The 21,891-nt window shown below is 45.7% G+C and overlaps 1 long non-coding RNA gene across 1 annotated transcript; it reads left to right on the top strand.

Annotated features, from left to right (window-relative positions):
* Window positions 1–1,423: 1,423 nt before the first annotated feature.
* On the top strand, window positions 1,424–13,275 carry LOC142031041 (uncharacterized). The gene is made up of 3 exons (XR_012650393.1): window positions 1,424–1,698; window positions 1,802–2,006; window positions 10,277–13,275. It is a non-coding gene; the product is annotated as an uncharacterized LOC142031041 (long non-coding RNA).
* The last annotated feature ends 8,616 nt before the right edge of the window (window positions 13,276–21,891 follow it).

Raw genomic sequence — 21,891 nt, 5'->3', positions numbered from 1 at the left:
TTTCTTCTTCCAGCCTTTTTTTTTTTTCTTTCTTTTCTTTCCTTGTTCTGGTAGGCATGTCTCCTCCTCTTCATTCTGTGGTGGGACCTCGGGACTTCTCTTGGTTACTGGGGCTCCAGAGGTGAATCCTTGGCTGGTCCCAGTTGTGGGAGACTTCAGATCAAGACAGCTTGAAATATCCCTTCTGTTCTAACACTGATATCCCACTGCAGCAGGCTGCCAGATCCTGACTTTTCAGGGAGAAACAATGTGTTTTAAGCCTTCTGAGGTTTTGGGGCTCTCCCTGTGTCCTATCAGGCACATGGTATGGGGGACCTTCTGTTTCATGGAAGAGGGAATAAAAGCATTTATGATACAAGGCATACACAGGGATGTATTTCAAGGTGCTTTCCTTAAGTCAAACCCCCTGGTTCTCCAAGCTTTTATTTTCCATGGATTTGCAGCAGTAGTAGGGCAGTGTTATGAGAAGGTGCTCCTGAAGGAGAGGAGGATTGAATTAAACGGCGATTGGTGCTGAAGCCTTGCAGCCAACATGGGAATGAGTCCAGTGTCTGGAAAGAAAAATATTATTAACAATTATAAGAAAAAGATGAAGATGGCCAAAATCAGAAATGTGTTCTGGAATCCTCCAAAAATAGTGCAAAAGAGATGCCAAACCTAACAAGTGAAGTGAAGCTCTTAGGGCAGGGTAATAGGGAAATTAAAATGGTGAGAGGAGTTTCAGGTGCGACCTTGCTGAGGGTGACACCATGGCCTCATGAGTTCAGCTCTTTTCTGAACTCAGGAGCATCAGAAGGTAACTCTGGCCTCTGAGAGTGTTCAGTGATATTTGGAGTCCTCCAGCACGGCCTGCTTGCTGCATCAGTTCCTGCCAATAAAGTAAGCAATAGTGAATGAACGACCCATCAGCTCCAAAGTGGAGATTGGAATAGGGATTTTCTCCAGTAGCTGCAGAAAAGGCAATGCCTGGACTTTACCGACACTCTTCTCTGAACAGTGGCTTAAATATTGACAACACCTCCTGACCAAAAAAAGCAGGCTGTCAGAAGCTAATAGGAGAACTGGGAAGAGACTTTCTCACATCCCGCAGCAGCTGGCTGGCCAGGTGAAGACAAGCACCTGGTATCAGATGTTTGTCCTGAGATGGCAGCCCCCAGTCCTGTATGCAAGAGATGACAGGTGGGGTGACAAACCCTTCACTCCTGTGGCATGACGTCTTGCCTCTGTCCTGCTTTGGCTAGCCTGGGGTAGGCTGGGGTGATCTGGTTGCCTTTTTCAGCTCTAGAAAGTATAAAGGCTCCCAGTACAGGCATTAAATACAAATGCATCAGTAATGTCTGCTTTAAAAAAATAAAATAGACCATATTGATTAACGCTAGTGCCCCAGGCAGTTGCAATGCTGAATTCCCCAGCTCCCATTTTGCTTCCTTCTGATGCATTTTGAGTTTCTCAGCTGCGCTCTTTGTAATCTCTTGCTCCAGGAGGGAAGGCAGCGCCCTGACCACACACAGGCTTTGGGCTGCCCCGGCAAGCCCCCAGGAGCATCCCAGGCAGTGAGCAACCGGCACTGCTGAGCCCACCAACCACTCCGAGCACCTGGGGTCAGCGACAGTCAGCTGTGCAAACAGATGAACACGTGTGTTGAGACTGATGGAGGAAGACCCAACAGAACCAGAGAGCTCCTCAGCTCCAGAGGCAGTGCGGTGGCTTTCTAAACCTGCCCTTCTCCTTTGATCTTCGCCCTACCTTCCTCTGCTGCTTCACTTCACCCCCATTTGTTTTCTTCTTCTTGTTTCCCTAGGTGGTTCTGGCCTCTGTTCAAGCGCCAGTCTCCACCTCAGAAATACTGCCTTGGGCTTTCAAAGGCATCCGAGAGCACGTCCTTTCTCCAGAATGAACTCAGCTTTCACTGAGAGGGTGTCCTGTTCCCCATCCGAACGGTTCTCCCCCAGGCTGGGGAACTTCAACCCACCCCAGAGGACATAGCTAGGAGGCCAAGGCAGCAGGCAAGCACCACTTTTCTTGTATTTTCCATATTTTTCAGCTATATTTTCTCAGCTATGTTTTACTCTTCCCTACAGCAGCATAACAGTAGTCATGTCTTACTCCAAGGATCCCCTCCTTTGCTGGGGTACTTCCATTTCCCATCTAAAAAGGAGTTCCCTCAAAAAGTAAAATGGGACCTAGCTGCTCTTCCTTGCTTTAGTTCCATGCTGGAACAGGATACAGACAGAGTCATTCATGCTAATACGTTTGTTTCTAGTTTAGATCTATTCAAAATGAGACCCAGTATGGACATCTGTCTTATTATCCAACAGTAGGTTAAAAAAACCCAAAACAACACTGCTGCCTCTGCAGGAGGGATGTAGATAAATGGCAGCTGGATGCAAGTGGACTTTCAGAAGCTTTCTTCCATGAACCATGTAATGGGACTCAGTGCAGAGAAAGTCCATCCCATACTCTTGCATCTTCCAGAGCAGTGGAGGAGTTGGTCACCACCTTCTCCACAAGGTAGCTGTCACCAAGATTGGCACCATAGTGACACTCAGACACACTCCGTGAGATCCAGAGGTCAACTGCCTTACTAGGGCAAGAGAGATTTGCCCATAATCCAAGGGGACTGAGCCTTGGGAGGGTTTCTCTCTCAGGGCCTGGAGGACACCAATGCACCTTAATTGCCCTGTCCACCCTCTCTGCCCTTGGGCTCATGGGTTCCATTTACCTTCAGGGCAGGGCAGCTCGTACTGCCCTGGGCTACACAGTAAGTATACCCGTCTCTTCTCTCGCCCTGTCTCCTGGCTGGGCTCTTGCAGACTTGCCTCCAGCCCTGGTGTGGTCCATCCCTTTGCCTTGTCTGGGGCTGCTGGTGGACCCTGTGCCAGCAATCCACTCTGCACCACTGCGTGCAGATGCTGTGGGAGAGCATACTGTTGGTGTGGGACCCACCCACACCAGGGTCCCCCCTGGTTCCTGGCTTGTCTTCCCGCAGGGGGCAGCCCCCTTCTTGCAGCTTGGTGACAGTCTGTGTTTGGTAGGCAGGAGCTGCTTTAACAGATTCTGCCTGGCTTTTAAAATGTGGCTTAATTCCAATGTTGATGGCTCTAATGTAACTTTAAAAACAGAAAATAAGGCAATTTTAAAACCTCACATTGTAAGACATTGACATAATTTCTTTTTTTAATTTTCTCCTACGTGCAATCAGCGTAAAACTGACATATTCCTGAAATCTCCTTCCCTGGGATTTGACAAAATGACCATGTCTGGGAGGCTGATTATGTTCCTTGGGACAACCAGGACCAACAGCTTCTCCAAAGCTTCTTTAGGCGTTGGCTGGAAGGAGCAATTTAGCGTGGAATATATAATGGATAGTCAAATTGGTTCCTCTTCATTTCCTTTATTGAACGCATGAGCTCAACTTTATAATGGGAATCCTTCACTTTATAATGGGAATCCTTCACCCTTCAGTACAGGTTTTGTGTGTGTTCTGCTCCCCTGTAATGCTGTGGAGGCTGCGGGAGGGCAAGGTGCATGCATGGGGTGAGGATGGAGGGAGGAGAGAAGGACATCTTAGCGTCGGGCTATTATCTGGGTTTTGATGTGTCGGTGAAGCTGTGTGATTTCTTATCCTCCTCTATTTTTCTCTTCTTTCATCTGTCATTTATGTCTGCTACATATGTTCCCCTTTACACCATGCCAGAACTATGACAGAAGGAAAGGGCAGGGGAGGGGTGGGGGAGGGAAAAAAAACTCAGTAAGGTTTCTGTTCTGGAGAGAAAATAGGACTTTATCAAAATATTAGCAGAGCACCAGCTGGTGCCGATTAGCATAGCGCTCTCTGGGTGAGAGTTTTCCATTTACCTTGTGCTGTTTTTCTTTCTCTGGGCTTCACATGGCCTTTCCCGAAGCGTGAAGGTTTTGGCCACCAAGATTAATCTGCTCTTCTCATCCATCTTGAGCACAGCTTCTGAAGCTCTGCAATGTGCATTCAAAAATGCAATATCCATTCAAAAGCCTGATTGCTCTGGAGGACCAGGTCTCATCCATACAGGCTGGTTCAAGCTTGTTGGATAACGAGAGATGAAGGGTCATGAGAACTAAAAATGTGTTGTGCAGACGCTCATTAACTAAACAGTGTGGCTGGAGAGCCTGTGTCCCAATAGCCAGTTTGCAAAGGCGGCAGTGCAAGGCTGGGTCCAACTCCCAAAGCGCTTGAGGCGTCTGGACACAAATGCTCTGCACCTTTGCAAGAGATGCCGCTGTGTCCTGGACTCCAGCCCGGTGCGGGCTTTTGTGGAGGTGAGGAAAGTATTGCTCATTCATAAATGCAAGGTTTTAGGGATATTATTCCTGAATATAAAGTAGAACCAGCTTTCAGAAGCAGAGGATAAAGATTTGGCTGGGAACCTCTGAGCTGGAGGACCAATAACTTGGGAATTGCTCTGAAGTGTTTGATCTGTCTCAGGCCAGCAAATGCTGAGCCAGCGCCTGCCGTTAAGTGGAAGTTATTTTCTGCATCCACTGGAGTCCTATAAAACCATTTCCTCTGGGACCTACAGGGACAGCCAGGGCTGCTTTTTTTCCCCCACCAACAATATCAATATGTGAGTGCTAAGGAAAGGAGGGCGTGCTGTATGACAGATTTAGGGATAGCCTTGGGGCTCTATCGCCTCTCTCCAAGTGGCTTTGCCAGAGTGCTGGAATTGCCTCCTCTTCATCTGGAGAGAAGGCTGGTCTGGTGCTTAACAGGCAGAGCTGGTTCTCATGAAACCTGGGTCCTGTACCCAACTCTGCTGCAGGCTCCTTGTGTCAGCCCAAGGAGATCATTCATGTAGTCCTGCAAAATGGGGGAGAGGGCTGTCTTCCCGGGCTGTGGGGGGAGCAAAGTCAGTGCCTGCATGCATGGGGGATATCTTAAATAAGCAGAGTCCACAACCCACAGGGCAGGACGACCTTTGTGTTCGTACAAAGCTTGGCACGGAGGAGCTTGAGTCCCAGATTTCTAGCTGGAGCCTCACCTATGAAAGACCTGCACCAAGCCAGGCTTGGGGGCTCCTTTGTGATGGTATTTCTCTGGAGACATCCTCCACCAAACGTCTTCCAGACGTCTTCGGTGGCTTTCTGTTTCAGGTCTTCCACTAAAATGCTGTCATCTCTGTAGCTGCACTACCCTTTTGTTATCAGCTCATTTTCTGTGTGTGATCAGGGGAATGGACCTCCCACAGATAGTGCAGGCCAAGTTTCATTCAAATATTTCTGTAGATGCTTTGCATTTTCAGAGATGAGCTCCCTGTGCATCCCCCCTCCTCACACTTGCTTCTTGGAAACCTTCATCTGCTTTTTTGAAGCATAACTGTACTTTGGTTCTGGATCTGAGGATCCCAGCCCTATGTTGAAGCATATTCAATCCTGAAAGGTGCAAGCGTAAGGTTTGTGCTCAAAAAGTGCCATCATCTTCCAGATAATAACCCTGGAGGGCAGCAGCTGGACATTCGGGGAGTACATTTCCTTCAAGAGGCGGGTGCTTTGGCAATAAGAAACCAAAGGAGTGATGGGAAAGGTGACACCTCCACCTGCCAAGTGATGCCTTTCAGCTCTTGCGTTTGCCTGAGCCAATTATTTTGTTTGCCCTGGAAGTCCATTTGCAAAGGCTGAAGGAAAGAAAAACAACCTTCTCCCCCCTGCCTCTGCCCCACCACCTAAGTGCTAAAGCAGACCCCGCGAGGTGAAGCACTGGGAGGTGTAAGTGGAAGAAGACGTGGCAGGAGATCTTGTTCTCCGGTTGTGCCTGGGGGCTTTTCCCGTCGGAGCCCCTGGAAGGCCAGCAGGGAAATGATTCCAATTCCAGGCTTTCCAACTTCCACGCTCATTTAACCCGAACCATTTCCTACTCTCTGAGAGGGAAGCAGGGATGAGGTTTGCAGATTCAAAGTGGGGGGAGGAACTGAAAATGATATCAGCAGTTTTACAGCCATTTCTTTTCTTGGCAGGACATGAGGGAGAATGTCTCCCCGCCTCTAGGACAGAAGGTGGAGGAATGCAAATGCTGAAACATTTTTCAGTTTGCTGTGATTATCTTTCCTCCCCCAGCAGTTTTATTAGGGTTCATAAATTCATCCTCAGAGCACATATTCCCCCATGCCTTTTAACCCTCGACAGACTTGGAGGTCACTCATCCCGAGAGATTGCTGGCTGTTCAAGAAAAGCCACCCTTCCCCATCAATGCAAGCAACCACATGGTGTCATCTCCATCTGGAGAGAACAGAAATCACTGGGAAAAAGTGTGTCTGAGGCAAATGTTTACATGGAGCCTTTTTTTCGGTCATCCGTGTCTTATCTCTTGGTATGCTCCTGTGCAAACACCTCACTTACTTAACCCAAGCCCACTGCATGGCTGTGGTCATCAAACCTTTCCCACTGGAGAGTGCTATCCCATCCACCAGTAGTAGGGATCCTGCCTTTCAGGCTCAGATCTTCTCTGCGTTGAAGCTACCTCCCCTTCTCCTGGTTCTAGGCATCTAAATAAGACCCTCACAACAAAGACTTGGGGCCCCTATTTCCCACCTCACCTGAACCTGTTGGCCATGGCACATCCTTTGCTTTAAAACCTCTGTGTGACATGTCAGATCCTCTTCTCCAAAGTCCCACCAGCTCCCAGTGCAACTTTCCATAACTCACTTCTCTGGAGCCAGTTTTTCCTGCAAAGAAAGGGGAAAAAAAAGGGAGAAATAGCTGTCCTGCTGCTCCCCTTGCTCTGATGTATCCATTTACATCCATAGCATTTGGAGAGAGGGGTGTCTGTGTTTTTCCCGTCCTGAGAACAATGAGAGCTTATGGCACAAGTGTAATATAAATAGCAACCCTAATAATAATGCAGGGAAATGGGTAGGTGAAGATATAACTGAGGAATATGATATCGTCTCAGATGCGTTTCAGCATGGTAGCTTTGGTGCTATACTCCCCCAGCACGGCAGGAGAGCAGCGGAAAATTCCTCGATCCCAGCACAACACCATTGCCTGGTACCCCTTATAATGAGAAGCCACTGAGGTAATAGCAACCCTTTTGGCAAGAACATTTTCTTCATGGTAAGCCAAAATATATCCAGTAATACAGGAGGGTCCCATAAAGCGCAGCGCGGTAGGAACCTGTTAAACCAATAACCTCTGCTGAGCTGGTGCGCGGGTTCACCTAGCAGCCTGCAGCTCTTTCGGAGAGCAGTGATGTTTAATGAATATTTTGTAGCTGATGTTTGGTATGCAGTCTTATTCTGGTGTTGAGGTCTCCATTTTCCATGCAAGCTTTGCTAAAATTGCAAAAATTTTATTTTTTGCACTGACATAATACTTCTGATGAAATTCCCAATCCAGAGCAGAGTGTATTATGTGGGGGACCATCACCTTCTCCCTGAAGATGGAGGCCCATAGCATCTCTCCACACCTGTTGAGCCATTTGCAGTGTGGGGTCACCGACCCTGCTGTCCCTGCAGGTGTCCTTGGTGGTCCTTGAGAGGAAATCCCTGATGGGCGCCAGCCCTAAAGTGGCTGTTTCTGCAAGAGGAACCATCCCCTCCCTCTTGGTCAGAGTGTATATCAGCCTAGAAATGGGGTGATTTGAGTCCAATATTTGCAACCATAACCCTTTCCCTGGCAATCGACTTGGATGGGTTTTTTTTTCCTCCAAGAAGATGGCAGGCCATAGGAATTGATGATTTGTAAAGCATTAAAAACATAAAAAAATCTGCTCCAGTTAGGCTGGTTCGAAGGGACAGAATTAGTTTATACATGGAGAAAGCAGAAGCATTCAGTGCATTATTTGCTTGCTGTTTGCTGCAAGGGAGGAAAAGTCAGAAAAGCACAGTGGTAAGCTATGTTGCTTTGGAACAAAATATTTACATTTTTTCCACATTTCCCATAAGGCATTAGCACTTTTCCAAATGTGACATAGGAGAAGCAAATGCTCAGTGGTCTGTGGAGCTAATGTTTGCTTAAGTACCATGACATATGTGCATGTGTGTGTATACACACACACACACGAAATATTTTAGTTCTACTATTTAAATTAAGGGTGGGATACCCTTCAGCACTCAGCATATGTGTTCTTATACTCACTTATTCTTTGTTTCTGCCAATGCCTAAAGTGGGAATACTAAACAGCCACAAATATGCAGCTAGTGGAGATGTAGGAATTCATTTAGAGGGAGCAAATTTTGATCTCAACTTGATATGTTTACAAGGGAAAGAGTCACTACAGCTGCAGGAGAGGAGATTTCTGTGGTGGTATCTGTCTGTAATGTGTATCATGGCCTTGTTTTTGCAAGTGCCTCGGGGCAAAACTGAAGCTTTTAAACAGAAAACAGCAAGTAGTTTCAGTGCCACGTCGGGGATATATGTGTATGTATATGTACACATATGTATATATAGGAAACACCTGTTCGCACATTGTTGACACTGTTTTTAGTTTTTTACACCACTGTGGCTACCACAAAACGCCCAGGAGACGGTAGGTGGTGGGTGCCTGGGAGGAGGGAGCACCCCCAAAGTGTGGTCCCTTGCCCTCCAGGCGCAGGTGAGCTCCTCTGGGAATGGGGAGGTAGCTGAGGGAGGGCTCTGACCTGCGGAGCACTCACTATGCAACCCCTTGGCATGTGCAAAGTCTGCCTGTTGTCACTCTGGCCAGTGCCACAATGAGCAACAAGGTGATGGTGGCTGGGAGTGGGGTGGGAGTATCAAGGGAGGGCTGGAGAATAACAGTCAAGCGGGTTGGTGCAGAGGAAAGGGAAATGCGACACAGACTCAAGTGTTTTACCTTCTAAATCATCTTAGTGCTCTACGACCAAAAGGCTGCTCTGGCTTGGGTTTCTGGAAAGCTGTGCCATCTCTTGTCAACATCTTGATTGCCTACTTTTTGAGCCTGGTTATTGGTCACCCCAGGAGATATTGGGGCTGCCAGAGGTTCCTCAGGAGAGTGTTGGGGTCAGATTCTCCCACCCATATGTCCCCATCTCAAATGAGGACTGCTTTCATGCTATGACATAACTCCCAAGCTCACTGTTGCTTTTCACACTTTGCCCCCATGCAGTTGGAAAATGGTTAACCAGGCTTCAGGATATCTCAGCAACCCTCTGCTGCATCAGTGTGCCTGGGACATGGGAAACTCACTGCATCTCTGAGCTTGAACCTGCCTGCAAGCTTGCGGGCTGCCTGGGCCACATCAGGCTTGCAAGGATGCCCAGATGTGCAGGCACAGGGCATCCCCAGTGCTCGGAAGAAATGTGGCCGAACACGAGATGGGGATGGCAGCTGAGCTGTGCCAGGATCTCTGCTGGCAAAGCTGGATTGGATTAAGGGGCTGAGACAGAGTTGATATCGAGCTAGGTTTTGGGGAGGTGCCTGTTGACCTGCTGCTGCTGCTGAGAACAGCCAAGGGACATCACACTGTAATATGCATCAGGTAACAAGCTTGGCAAAGAGGAAGCATTATCTCAGGGCACCCCACTTTAGAAATGGAGGTCAAGGAGCATGGCTAAAGAGGTAGGAAGCATGGTCATGGAGGAACTACAGGCAGAATCGGAGCTGTTTTGCCTGCCTGAGACCTGCACCAGCACCATCTGTACTAGCAGGCACCTAGGTCACTTGTGCAGCCGTCAGAGCCGGGCTCTGCAAGGCTAGTATTCACAAAAGTCTGCATGAAACATGTAGCTAAGCTGAGTTTTTGCATTTATTTCCATTGACTTAGAGCACTGCAGTCACCTGTTCAGTCTCAGGTCAGATAGACAATGAAAGGATGAGACAGCCAGGCCTTAAATTTGCTGCTCCTTAGAAATATGTTCTTGAACTTGACCCAACATTTTCTTTACTGGCCAAAAAGATGAAAAGTCCATGGGAAAGAAGTTTTTCCTGGAGCACACCGAATGGGAATATTTGTTGTTAAAATGCAGTGATTTTGGAAACTGAAGCACAAAGGTGTCTGTATGAAAAATTTCCTTTTCTACGGTCTCTGTACACCCATAGTGAATGAAGCTGCAGCAACTAAAGCACCAAGATTTGCATTCACCAGCATTTTCCCTATGTCTTGGCAACTTGTCAGTGTGGGTTATGCTCTTTTTGCCCACCTCGGTCCAGGCAATATGCCTGAATGTTTCCTTACCCCAAGCACGTGGGATGCAGAGACTGGGCAAATACCTGATGTGATTTGTTTTGGTCACAGACATTAACTTCCACCCCCCTCCTGTCCCCATAGGTTTTTTAAACCCAATTTTTTCTTTGTCTTTTTTGGCAGAAAAAGCATCAAGACATGCAATCCTCTCAGCACTATTGCCAGCCTGAAGTTGTTGAGTGAGTCTCTCAAGGCAAGCTGAGCCGTGCTGTGAAAGCTTTCCTATATTACCCACCACAACAATAAAACACTGGCAGGGAAGGAGAAAGAAGATATTCACGACTCTTGAACTGGATGTTGACTCTCCAGCTGTAATATTGCTTCCTTTGTTCCAGGAGTGAGTCCCATTGATAGTATAATTTCATTTTCCTTGTATGGTATTGCATGAAAAAGATTTATTTTTTTATTTTTTATTGGAGGCAGGGTAGGTTTCAAGGTGTTAGTCAGTCTAAGACACTATGGGGCGATGCAGCCCATTGATCATGCAGTGAATTATAACAGAGACACTGCTCTGGGCATGACTCAGCTGCCTTTGAAAGGGAATCCCATCTCTTTTGGGGATGCCTGGAGGTCAGGCACCCTGCCGGTAGCGAGTGATTCATATGTTGCCGTACTTACACTGCTATATATAGCACATTCCCCTGTCTTTAATGCTATGGTGTTCAACCCTCGGTACAGGGAAAAGGAAAGTCCAGGGTGATCAAATGTCCCCAAAGCAGGTGAGATTTATTTGGGGTGGAGGAAAGGCAGACAGTGGCCAAAGAGTGCTGTCTTCTGCACCTCCAGCTGCCTCCATGGCTTGAGACGGCAACTTGCTATCAGGTCCTGCACCCTGCTTTGGCCCAAAGTGATGTGCCAAAAGGGATAAACTCCTTTCCACTCCTCACAAGACTCATCCCCACTCAGACCTCAATGCTGAGTCTGCAGGCAGGTCCCCTCCAGCCCCCATTCTCTTCAGTCATGCCCACCCAGCAGCTCCCTTCCTGCCCATCACCCTTCCCTCTTCTCACCCTCCCAGCCCTGCCGCCCATCTCTTCCCACCGCCGTTCCCCCACCTCTCTCCCTGTTTTTCACCCCACCTTTTGAGTGGATTTCCCTCCCTTCCATAGGAAGGGCAAAAGGAAGCAAGGGGGTGAAGGCTGTGGGCTCGGAGGGGGCATGGCAGTATCCACTGCCCCCAGCACTATGTGCCTCCCCCTGCTTCCCTGGGCAGCCGTTGCAAAAGATCAAAGTGTACGGCAAAAATAGCAAAAGGGGAAGAGCCTGTGGGTTTGACATCTGGCGGCCAGAAGCAGCTCCTGCTTTTGAGTAGGCAAGAGTTGAAGGAGGAAGGGTAAAAGTGGGTTTACAGTCTCTTATTTTTTACTGGGATTAAAAACTTTTTATCAAGTTATATGGTTTACTGTTACTTGAGATAAGAGTGTCTGTCTTAGTCCTCGGCAAGGCTCTAATTTCAGAAGTAGGGATGCTAACAGGACTTATAAATAAAGAGGTGACTATTTTCTGACAGGCAAAATGCTGATTTATCTGTGATGCACCAGCTGACAGCCTTATTTTTATTCCAAGGGGTGTTAAGAGGCACCTGGGAAATGTCTGTGCTGCTTGGCTGAATAAAACAGGTGCTATTTCCTTTTGGGGCTGGAGGTTTTCAATGATAAGGGCTCAGAAACCAGCCCAAACCCAAGGGGATGTCCAAGTCAGAGCCTGTTTTTTCAAAGCCTTTCAATTCTAAGATGTCTGTCTCCAATCCATTTGCAAAATCCAACTTCTGGACAATACTGCCAAAATGTGTGATTAAAAATCATGCCACCAAATCAGGGTGAGGCTTAAAAAATGATTATTTAGCTGTGTGGCAGTGTCAAAGTGCATTGCAATATTGGACTCACTTTATAAGGGGAGTTAAGTGGGTAAAGTGTTTTACAGAAGTATGTGTATCTGAGTGGGATGAGAACTACTGGAGGCAACATAGCGTGACATTTTGTGGTGAAACCATTTACCACAGAAAACTGCAATTTACAGAGGATGATTTGCATCCAGTGTGATGAATAATTTTGCCCATGGGATAAAAAGTTGGGGCAGGGGGTGGAAGGTGAGAATGGAAAAGGACAGTTTGGGTTGGTTTTCTTTTAACAGGAGAAGACCATGAAATAATCAGAAAACTTAATTTCATTTTTGATGAGACAAAATGTACCATCTGATCCCAAGCAGGTTAGAGTTTCCTTTTTTTTTTTTAATTTTTTTTTTCCCCCCTTAGCTGTTCAAGAGCTGGAGCTGTTGGGAAGTATTTCGTGGCCCATGGCATGTGGAGGTGTCAGACTCCCTGTGGTCCTTTCTAAACTTCACTACCATAATCGCTTGCCCTTGATTGCCTGGATGTACGGTCAGTGACCACCTCCTCCTCCTTCATGTACTGTTAAAATAGCTTTTTTCCTCTTCTATTTGCTCGTTCCAGTCACCAAAATGGAAAACATCTCTCATTTGCCCTGGTTTGTTGTAGGTTTCTGGTGGTTTTCCTCACCTTGACGCAGGGTTTCTGCTCCCAGCCTCAGTGCATGGTACCAGACACGTGGCTTGTCATGATGCAAAACCCTGCCAGGTTGCATGTCTAAGTGCTCGCATTGTGCCATTTTCATTAACATGGTGATTAGCTGTCTCCTCGCGGTCTCATGAATTCCACTTGCTCATCACCCGTTGCGTATACCAGGAAATCTTAGAATTGGGAAATGCTCACCAGAAGACTTGAGAAAAGGAAGGAAAAAAAATGAGCATGCAAGTGCTGGAGGCTGGATTGGGCAGGAATGAGGGAAGGAAGAAATGCAAAGGTTTTTTTTTTTTCTTTTCTTTTCAGTGGTGAGGGCAGATGGGATGATAGCTGCCTTCATGTGAAACTGGAGCTACATCCAGGAATGGTATTTATATGCATGGATGTAGCTTTCAATCAGGATGATGTAAACACTGCTGCAGAATTTTTTGACCAGGCTGTTTGGGAAACGTGATGGATTAAATATGACAAACAAGATTCCTGGACGTTTATTTATCCGCCTTTTCATTTGTGCCAGTTTCATGTTAGGCAAGGCTCTGGCTACCAGACCAATACTAAGCCTTGGGGGCAGGCAAGGCTAGGGGGGAGGGAGCCACAAAGAGAGTGTTTTCCAAGCCTCATCTAATTTAAAGCATCTTTTGCTGAGTGGTGCAGCGAAGAGGATGTGGCTAACACAAATAAAAAAATCATAAAGGGATCAAAGTATGTGTGCAAATTCATTCCTTGTGGCAGGAGTTCTGCCAGTTTGCTTGCTCGCTTGCTTTCCTAAAAAAAAAATTTTCTCCCCACTCCCAGCCCCCCATGATGGAGTGAGCAAATCGCATGTCAGAATCTCTTCTGGATTTCATAAGGGTTTCAGCATTGATGGATGGCTGGGATGACACCAGAGCCTGTACATTGTGCCTGAGATCTGAGCCACTTCCCCTCGGTCCCATGGTTGCACATGAAACAGCCGCATGAGCGCGATCTATTTATAAGCGGTTCAAAGGCACCACAAATGTGGGTGGATGCTAGCTTGAAACTCCAGGCCACCAGGAAGCTCTCTAGCACTTGCAGGAACCTGACGTTACCCCAGAGCCCAAGTGCTTCCCGTTGGGGTGAAAGATGAGGAAAGCTTGTGTTAAAGTAAAAAAAAACCACAAACCCAAACCAAACCCAAATCAAACCTTTGGAGCTAGGGTGATTCATATCAGATGGCATCAGCTGAAACAGTTTGGGTGACTGGGGATTCTTATAAAGGTACCTAGGTCAAAAGGCGTTAAAAGAACTGAGAGGGCAGAACTAATGCTGTACGGTAAATCTCATGGCAAAAGTGCCTCTGGTGCTGGAAGGCAAGGTAGAGATTTACATCAGATATGAGAAAATCTGCAGGGTTCAGGTTAGAAACCTCTACTGCGATGAATATTGCTGTTTGTGTGCAGGCTGTGCTGGGGGATTCCCACATGTATATTCTGCTGGCAAAGGGCAGGCAAGAGCTAATGCCACCCCTGCTTTAACATCTCTGTGATTTTCTGTGCAAGCAACGGAGCCAGGGCTAACCCCAATGACAACGATCAAATTCACAGGGTGGCTGCAGACCCACCAGAGCACCTCCATGGACCACCATGAGGGCAATGCCAAGCGCTGGCTGCTCCATCCAGCCTTGGGCTCTGAGCTCCTGCTTCACAGTGTGTCCTGCTCAGATGATGCCCCAGCCTGTGTAGGGTTGGGAAGAGCTCCACCATGGGTGGGGACCTGGGACCCCAAAGAGCCCCACTGCAGGTGTCATCCCCTTCTGCAGGCTTGTGCTGGCTGTCTTGTTGTCTTCTGACCCTACAATGCCATTACACACATGGAGGAGAAGACACTTGCCTTCAAGGCAGCTGCTGTAGCCATTGAGTCGCTGGCTACTGCCTAGTCCCAAGCCAGTTCTCCCAGTTCAGCAAACTCACACCACTGTGGAAACCACACGACACAGCAAGGCCATGGTTGTGTTTCCTACGGGAGCGCTGGCCCACTAGAATAACATCCGCAGAGAACAAAGGCTAAAAGCCTGGGCAAATCTAACACCGGAAAAAGAGTCAGTCTGAAAACCGAAGGGAACATGCCTTCAAAAATCCTGTGGCATTGCTAATGAAAAATAAACATCCATTTTGCATCTGCAGAGAAACGAAAAGAAAATGAAGTCAAAGCTCAAGGTCTTGTTCTTATATTCTAGGAATTTTCTCCATTGAAGATTGTCAAATACTGCATGCCAACACTTGGTAGAATGACAACAGTGTCTTTAAGTGCAATGAATCAAAGCACAAGAGTAAATTTTTATGGAACCCGAACTGCTATTCTTAGAAATCATCCAGAATCAAAAAATAAACAATTCATCAGGAAAAGAAATGTTCAAACTCACAGGGGAGATTAACTCTCATCTGAGTGGAAACAAAACCTCAAATGAGCCACATCGTCATTCCCACACTTAGTTAATTGCAGTATTGTTCAAGGGCAGAACCAAGCGGTTGGAAGGCTGCAGAATTGGATGTAGTAGATGGTGTCTTAGGAAGAAAAAAAGGCATAAAATAATAGTTTTTCCCTCATGGCCAGTTCCAGAGATGTTGCTTTGCCAAGATCTAGGATGGGAGTGTAATGGATGGACGGGGGTGGCTCTGGGAAACGAAGACACCAGAAGAAGTGCAGAAAAGAGATGGGCACACCCTGAGATCAGGAACCAAATTGTGTATTTGGAGATGATTAAGAGAGTAGTCTACAATGTCTTAGGTCAGGAGCACTTCTGACAGCAGACAACTCTCTGGTTGAGCAGGCAGAGGCCTAAAGAGATCTAGCTGTTGATGCATAACCAATTCAGGCTGCAGGTGAGTACCCAGACATAGGGAAGCTCTTGGCCAGCCTGCCTACAGATTTGGCGGGTTCTTCAACACAGGACATTTGCAAATGAAGATTTGACATTTTCTCCCTCAAAATTAGTAAATCACAAAATTTTAATGCCAGAGCTACCGAGTGAAAACACGTTACCTGTATCTAGCCAAAATAGTTGCTTTTAATGAAGAACAGGTGCCCGTGCACTTCCACCACATGAGAAAACACAAAGCAGATTGCCCTTAGACTTGCAGGACTCTGGTTCTCTGGTTTCCAGCCCTGGTGGTGACGTATGTGGGGCTGAGCATGTCAGAGAGGGGCAGCTGGCTGTCTTAGCTGTGGTGGGATTCACACTGCACATAGACCTTCCTTGGCTTGCTCTTTTCTATGGGAATGAAAGCATCTTGCGATGGTCCCACCACCAAAGGGTGCCCTGGGGGGACTGCGTGCTTGAGAGGCCTGGTAATGATTTCTGCCACATATGTTTTGGGGGGGAGAAAAAGGATATCCATAGGCTGAAAGGTGAAAATGCTCATTAGCAAGTGTCACTGTGTGTTTACCTCTCTGGAGCTGCCTCAAAATATGAGGGTTCATGGAATAGATTTTTCTGCAAACAGACTTGCAGTGAAAAAATCTGTGTTTCACACAACATAGTCCCAGAGAAAAAAGCAAAATTCAAACCAATTTGTATTCTTTAAAAATAAAACCAAACAAAACTTCTTAGATGACTCCATAAAAATTCTAACAACAGCAGGAAAAAAAAAAAAAAGCCTGGAAAAACAATTCACACAAAATAAGCACTAAGGGGTCACCGTTACTTGCAGGTATATTTCCAGTGATTTCTTTTTGGATCACACAAACACCAACAAATTCATTAAAAGTCAGTTCTTTCCCTTTACTAGCAATAGCCACGGCTTGATGATTCAAACCATGTTCAATATGCAGAAGGGAGATTTTGATCAAAGCATTTTTAAAATCAGATGAAAGAAGTATTATAAAAAATGTTCATGCAATATGAGCCAGGAAGTGGAAATAGCAGTCCAGGAGAAGAGCTGGGAGTATACCAGGAAAAAAAAAATTACACCCCTGCCCCAAGCTGATACTACAAATAACCATATAAACAGTGTTACAAGTCAAAGAAAGATTTACAGAGACTGTGTTTCTTAATTCCTAGAATGAATAATCCAATTACCACTTTAAAATGTGGTCGACCAGTCAGGTCATATGATCCTTCAGTGGGAGGATATTATTATTATTATTTGAATCTTCTCAGGCAGGTGGAAGCATCCCAGGTATGACAAGAATGGCCAAACGTGATGCAACCAGGTTCTTCAGGATGATTTTATTGATTTTTTTTCAGGATGAGGTTATGGTGGGGGTGTGCAAAGTTGCAGGAGAGAGAGTGTAAAGGAGATGATGGGTAAGGAGAGCAGACAGAGGTGTACAGAAATGACCCTAAGGAGATGCATGTTTTCCTGGTGAAGGACTCTGGAGAAGATCCCAGCAGGCTGGTGGGAGGTTCAGCTTTGCTAGCAGGGCTGTGTTCATCCTTGTCTGGTAGGTGGCTGTTCTGAAGAGTGCTTCCCTTCAGCATCCAAGGAATGCAGTTAAACAGAGAAACCTTCACCCTTGTTTATTCTAATGAACTTTCACCATTGTTTTGGCAGCAGGGAAGATGCTGAGTGTATTGTATATCCCAGCAATAAATGGGTCTCGAATTGCCTCCACCAAACAGCACTGCTACAGGGTTTCTGTGTGTTCCAGAGTGGACATATCTGCACTAGCTTTAAATGCACTTTAAATGAAGAAATCTATCTATGGAGCTCAACACTGCCTAATTTACTCTGTCAAGAAAACTTCAGAGATTGCCAAGAACTTGAGAAAATGAGTCTGCAGTGAGCTCTGGGAGCTGGAGTCCCTGAGCTGCCTTGTTTGTGGAGACCTTGGGTCTCCCTGCACTCAGGTGCTATCTGTTACATTGTCATTTTGTGGGGGTGGTGAAATCACAGTGTATGGGCAGTCATTTCCCACTGGGACATTGGTGTGGGCATCCTCAATACCAGCCCCCTCCACCTCCTGCCTTTAGGGAGGTTTGGGAGAGCTTCTGGTGGTGGAACAGCATTGCCCAGGAGAATATTGCAAAGGCGGGAAGAAAAAGTGTGATATTTTGTTCACAAATATCTCATCTTGTCCCATTAAGAGTTGCTGCAGCTATGGCTTTCACCACAAAAAATGGCTATGCTCAAGCATATCAAAGTATTCACCAAAGCTATGATTTGCATCACCACGTCCATGCATTTAAACCCACCTGTCAAGAAGAAAAGGCTCATATAAATTATGATTGGCTGTTCCCTGGGACAGCAATTTCCCACTGTAAATGCAGGACAGTGCCAGGCACAACCACCACAGTGGTTCCCGTGTCCAAGGTCAGCTTCTGCACAAATCTCCAAGTTTCTGGACAAATGCAGTGGTTCTTTCAGCAGTGCTTCTGGGTCTCTGTGCTGTGGTCATGACTATGAAAAACTAACCTTGATTTAAATCTCATGTCAATCACATTCTTTGTGTTACTTCTTTAAATGTTAATTTATTGCAGCTTAATTAAAATGAAAATATATTCAGGATGCCTAAGGATGAGGGAATGCTCTTTGTTTTTTATGTCAGTGCTTTCTCCTGCAACTTTGTAGTTACCAGCACTGTGCAATATAAGAATTAGCTGAATGTGAGGTTTTGACTTGTCCAGAAGAAGTTTAATTTAAAATCAAAGGGGTGTGTTGTTTTTTTTTTTAATTTTAGGTGTTTTTAATCAATGATACAATAACACTCAAAATAAAACTACACTATGGACATCTACAATCTGGCTTAAAGCTGAAAACCAATCTGAAAACATTGTTTTCAGTACTGAAATGAAAAAAGTGTGGTATTCTATTATTTTTTTTAATGCAAATGAAAATCCTAGGGAGTGTATATGTGGTATGTGCATATTTCTAGTTCATTGAAAAACTTTTTCATAGCCCTCAAACCCCTGTTTTAATGCATTTCCAAAGAGAAAATGTTTTCCACTGAGGTGCAGATTTCAGTGAGTTTAAGATGAACCAGCCCCTTTTCTCAATTCTCTAAGCGTCCACACGAGAAACTTTTCCAGGGAAGTTGCTCCCTTTTTTTTGAAGCAATAAAATTGCTCAGCAGATGTTCTCATCTACTCTCCCATGCCAGCCATGTCTCCTGCACTGCAAGTTGCTAAGAGTGGATTGGCAGAAGCCAGCTGTTCAAATGAATGGTTTCTGATTCATTAGCAATCAAGAATCAATGAATACAAGACTGTTGTTTTTTTTGCCCCCACAATTCATCAAACCAAGCCAGAATGATAGCAATTCCAGGTAGGGTGAACTATTTTGGTTAAGCTTAAGAGAGAAACACTGCCTTGCAGTTTTGAGCAAGTGAAAATTGCAGTAAAAAACCAAAGCAAAACAAAACAAAGTCATTAAAAAAAGCAAAGGTGGTTTTGTGTGGAAAAGCCACAATGTTTTATTTCAGAATATGTGTCAGAAGAAACCCATGTCCTCAGACTTTTAAGGAACATTTCTTAACTGAGCTGCTTGGTGAAACTTTTGCAAAACTTTTGCAAAATGCTCTGAGTTTTCCAGAACTGGGTATTTTCATTGCACACCCCCCCCCAAAAAAAAAAAAAAAAAACAACGCAAAATGCTTGGCAAAACTTCTGTTGCCTAGATCTAATGCAGAGGGAGATGGACTGTGCCGGAGACCCGGCCCAAGTGACACACTTTCATCATCTGGAGAGGCTGACGCCGCTCTAGGACAAGAGCCAGGAGCTCTATTTTACAGATGACTAAAATCAGACCATATTGTGCTTGTTTCTGAGATGGATGCACAACTGAGCTGTGCTCTTCGTGTGCTCTCGGCGTCACTCTGCACCCCCTGCTGTGATGCCTATGGAGCGCATTCGAGTCTTGTTGCTGTTGAATAGCAGTTGTAGCTGCCATATATGCTGCAGTATAAATGCAGCTGAGCTGGGAGTCCAGGGAGATATTATACAAGCGTGCAGCAGGGCTGTGCTGTGAGCTGCTAATCAGCTAAATATTCAACACACAGAAGGAAGGGTTATTATTGAACAGGAATCAGACACGTTCCTGGGGACAGAGTGAATCTGTGTGACAATGGGATGCGATCTGCTGATGTCCATGGGTCTGCACATAAACCTATTGTTTCTCCCTAATCTTGAAAAAAACAAACAACATGCCAGATGACATATTGTAAAAACCTGATAGTTCAGCTTCTTTTGCCATTTCTATCTCCCTTTCGTGCTCTCCAAGCACATCTTGCAGAGCAAGCCTCAAATGAGCAGGGCGTTCAGGTGCACAAGGGGCAGGAGGACTGACAGACTTTTCTTTCTTTCTTTTTCCCTTTTACAATCCTTTCTGCTCATGTTTACCTGGTTTCTGGTTGGCTTTCTACAGGAAAAGGGATGAGACAACCCTGACAGGCATAAATTTTTTACTCCAGGTTTCCCTTTTGTTGTTCATTGAACATACTCTTTGTGAAGCATGGTTTTCAATCAGCCACACCACAGAGGGCAAATGGCAAGAACAGGCTTCTCCTGAGATTATCAGAGCTTTTTTGTAGGAAAAGAGAGCTGGTGAGGAAATAGGTGTGCATGAGAAAGGGAAGGAAAGCATCCTCAGGATCTGTGGAGGGGGCAGGAGTATTTTTGATCTGGTTGAGCTGTGCGGCAGGAAGATCAGAGCGGTTTCTTATTTCGTTTGAGCTCCTTGCCCATTCCTGATTTACGTTGCAGACATAGGGTCTGTTTCCTTTTAGGCATTTAGCAGCAGAGTGCCCCTGCGTTTCTCCATCCATCATGGGCTGGCATGGCACGCACATGGCGAGGTGGCTGGAGGGGCGGGGGGAGAAGCAAAATCAGCCAGAGCCTCCTGTGAACGCGTTGCTGCTATTTGTGTTTTATTTGAAGAAATGATTAGAGTTTATTTTATTGCCAGGAAAGGCTGCCAGCCTTTATGATGACAAAATTGCTGAGTTTACTAGGAAGTTTATTTATATAGGCTTTGAAAGACAGACCCTACAATGACAGACACCAGCGAAGACCTGGGCTTGCTGGCTCTCCCATTTCCCTTGGCTGTTCTATAGACATATTAACCCTTTACTCTGACAGGTTCCTACAAAAAGAGGGATTAAGAGCAAACATATGTACAAAATACTCCTTCTTCCCTGGGAAACTGGGTATTTGTGAGGGTTTGAGCTGAAGATCCAGACCTGAACGAACAAGTTGGCAGATGCTGGCTGCTGGTGCTACGGACCAACTCCACACATCTACAAGGATAGTAGACACGACCTCACAGGAAGAGATGCCCTTAGGGTGGCCACGTCCTACCACGGGTCACATCTCTGGGACAACTGGTGCTGTGAGAAGTACTCCACCCTCCAACCGCTGTCCCTGCTGTAGGAATGGAATTGCCAGAACAGTTACTACCACCAAAAAATGCACTTCGGGGAGGGCAGAATCATATGCTGAATTAAGGCTTGGCAAGACAGTGGGTTTTAAGGAGAAAAATATATGTTTAAATTTTCTTAGGTGTCAAAATGCTATGCTTTGACATATTAAAAATGAAAAGGTTTCACTTGGAAAATTTTCAAACATTTTATTTCATCGTTAATATTCATTCATTGGTATTAGTTTTCTTTTTAGAAGTGTTCTGACTTGGGAAGGTATCCAAAATAGACCAGAATTAATTAAAACAGAAGTTTTGTTTCACCTTAATTCACTGTGTTTTTTTGTTTTGGAGAAAAAAAAATACTGCTATTTCTGTTTAAAGTTCAGACCAAACTCTCTTCCATGTCTATGTGGCCATCACGCAAGAAAAATCAACCCTCTTCCCTCATTGCTGTCTTCACCAGAGCCTCAGGTCTACTGCTTGGCCTGGAGAAAGCCTTTTATCACACAGTGGGGGTGGCAGGCAGCTATCCTCCATGGACAGAAGACTGAAGAGGACCCTAAACATAATCTACAAGTATGTTACATCTATACAAGAGCACTCCCTCTCTGACTTCCCATCAACTCTTGCATCAATATCACATATGTGGTCATGATATCCATTCTTTCATTTCTGTTAACACCAGGTTTGAGCTCCTAATACCAGCTTCTAACATTTTGAACTTGTAGGCAGCTTTCAAACAGCTGCCATTTTTTAAAGAGAACCAGACCCAAACCTCTGCTCCTTTCTTTTTTTCCTTAAAATGTGGAATTTCCCCCCCATAAAATTTTACTGACATGTGTGCTCAGATGGGCAACATTCAGATCTTAGCCAGAGACTTG

Source organism: Buteo buteo, chromosome 5 (assembly GCF_964188355.1).
Source record: "Buteo buteo chromosome 5, bButBut1.hap1.1, whole genome shotgun sequence".
NCBI lineage: Eukaryota > Metazoa > Chordata > Aves > Accipitriformes > Accipitridae > Buteo > Buteo buteo.
Note: the sequence above shows the minus strand (reverse complement) of the source record. Positions and strands in the feature narration are given on the sequence as shown.